The sequence below is a fragment of the Echinops telfairi genome, unplaced genomic scaffold (assembly GCF_000313985.2).
Source record: "Echinops telfairi isolate 266 unplaced genomic scaffold, ASM31398v2 ScPeMD7_3;HRSCAF=10, whole genome shotgun sequence".
Classification (NCBI taxonomy): Eukaryota; Metazoa; Chordata; class Mammalia; order Afrosoricida; family Tenrecidae; genus Echinops; species Echinops telfairi.
In genome coordinates, this window is record NW_022103899.1 from 53534650 (window position 1) to 53537000 (window position 2351).

At 45.3% G+C, this 2351-nt stretch overlaps 1 pseudogene; it reads left to right on the plus strand.

Annotated features, from left to right (window-relative positions):
- The first annotated feature begins 2234 nt into the window (after positions 1-2234).
- LOC115872221 lies at positions 2235-2351 on the plus strand (annotated as a pseudogene).

Here is a 2351-nt window from a genome sequence, read left to right on the forward strand (position 1 = left end):
CGGAAATATGTGTTTACCAATGGTCTTAGGCGACCCCTGTGAAAGGGTCGTTCGACACCCCAAAGGGGCCGCACCCCACAGGTTGAGAACCACTGCTCCAGGAGCAAATTCACAACTTTCCAGCTAGCAGCTGAAGACTGAACTTACTGCTTTACCATAGTTCCTTATAGGAGAATATCCAAACCTACTACCTTTGAATTTATTACAACTATATAGGGTTTCCAAAGCTATCAATCTGTACAGGAACAATGAGTCTCATCTTTGTTCTGCCCAGCGCCTGGCCCGTTTGAAGCAACTACTTAGCAGTTAGCAGTCCGATGCTTCCCCAACAGCACCACCAGGACGCCTTCATAGAAGCACACAGTCCTTCAAAATTTTATTTGCAAACCAATCAGTTATCTTCCGTAGCTAAAGGAACCCAGAAAACACTTCAACCTTGTCACAGACACAGTGTTGCCCAAGTGCACAAGTTCACCGGTTACAATTCTATCCATCAATTTACTACAGAAGGCCGTTTGAGACACGATGTCATACGTACAAAAGAGGCATAGCTTCTTTTTCAAGGAGATGGATTGACCCCGTGGCTGTAACAATGGACTCGGGCATAGAAACATGCACAGGATGGTAGTTTTCTTCAGATGCCTGTAGGGTCACTGTGATTTGGAACCAACTGGGTGATACCGAACAACTTCTTCAGACATCTAGGATCAGTTTGTCAAGATTTTTCCAGCCCACACCTACTCACTCAATCACAAAGCTAGTGCCACATGTTTTAGGGTTTCATTGCAGCATCATGGCATTATACAAATGTCTGTATAGATTTGCTATTGCCACACATACACATATTCACATGCACACACACATTACAACCATAAAATACCCAGGGTGTACAACAATACGCATTTATTTAACTCATCCATCTGTGGATTGGCTGGGCTGGGGCAGCTTGGCTGGGTCACTCGGTTCCGCGTGTCTGGCACCATTCTCCTGGGACCTGTGGTCTAATTTGGGCTTGTTCTTTTCATAACCGCAGGAGAAGTGCAAGGCCAACTCTTCAGGAACTTTTCCAGCCTCTGCTAATGTCCCATTGTCACATTCTAAGCTCAGAATCCAGACTCGGCCTACTGAAAACCATAGCCCCCAAACCTCACAGGATTAAGTCCAACATTAATGGAATGGGGAAGTGTGCCACATCAGTGGCAAAGAGGCCCTCCAAAGCACCGTCCCCCTCAAAAAACAAACAAACAAGCAGATTACAACTCATAGAGGCCTTTTAGGGCAGACTAGAACTTTTCCACAGAGTTTCTAAAGGTACACAATTTCTGAAAGCACTCAGGTATGTCATTCTCTCACACATACCAGCAGCTGCTGGGTTTGAACTGCTGACCTTTCAGTTAACCACTGAGCAAGCACTCACCTGCTGTGCCACCAGGCCTGTAAGGAAGAAGCAGTGAGGGATGATTTCTAGCAAAAATCGAAACTTTATATACACAAAAATCATCTTGACGCACAAAAAATTCTTACTCTTACTTTTATTACTATCGGTCTTCCTCCCCACCACTTGTCGGTCAGTTTATCCTGCTGTGGTGCCCTGTGTGCTGCTGTGATGCTGTGGGATATGTCACTGGTATTTCAAATACCATCAGGTTCACCCAAAGTGAACAGGTATCAGCAGAACCTCCAGACTAAGAAGAAGGAGTAGGCTGTCCACTTCTGAGGTTTTAAATCAGAAAAGGTATTCATGAGTCCCCATTGGATCCCCTCACCCTACTTGTTCAATCTGTATGCTAAGCAAATCATGAGGGAAGCTGGATGACATGACATCAGGATTGGAGGAAGGCTTCTTAACAATCTGCAATATGCAAATGACACAGCCCTACTTGCTGAGAGTGAGGAAGACTTGAAGCCCTTGCTGATGAAGCTCACAGATGGCAGTTTTCAGTACAGATTACAACTCAATGTCAAGAAAGCAAAATCTCCACAACTGAACCGAAAGGTAACATGATAAATGGAGAAAAGATGGAAGTTGTCGAGGATTTCATCTTGCTTGGATCCACAATCAATGCTCATGGAAGCAACTGTCAAGAGATCAAAGGATGCATCCCATCAGGCAAATTTGCTGCACAAGACCTCTTCTGAGTATTGAAGAACAAGGATGTTACTTTGAGGACCAAGGTGTGTCCCTGACCCAAGCCCTGGTACTTTCAATTGTCTCACATGCATTGAAAAGTTAGATACTTCCCTGGCAGGGGAGACACCATGATCACGAAGGTGGTTTTCCCAGGGCAAGGCTCACCTATTGCACTGTGGGTGTGCTGACCCCTGCGATTTCCCCAAATGCGGGGAAACTC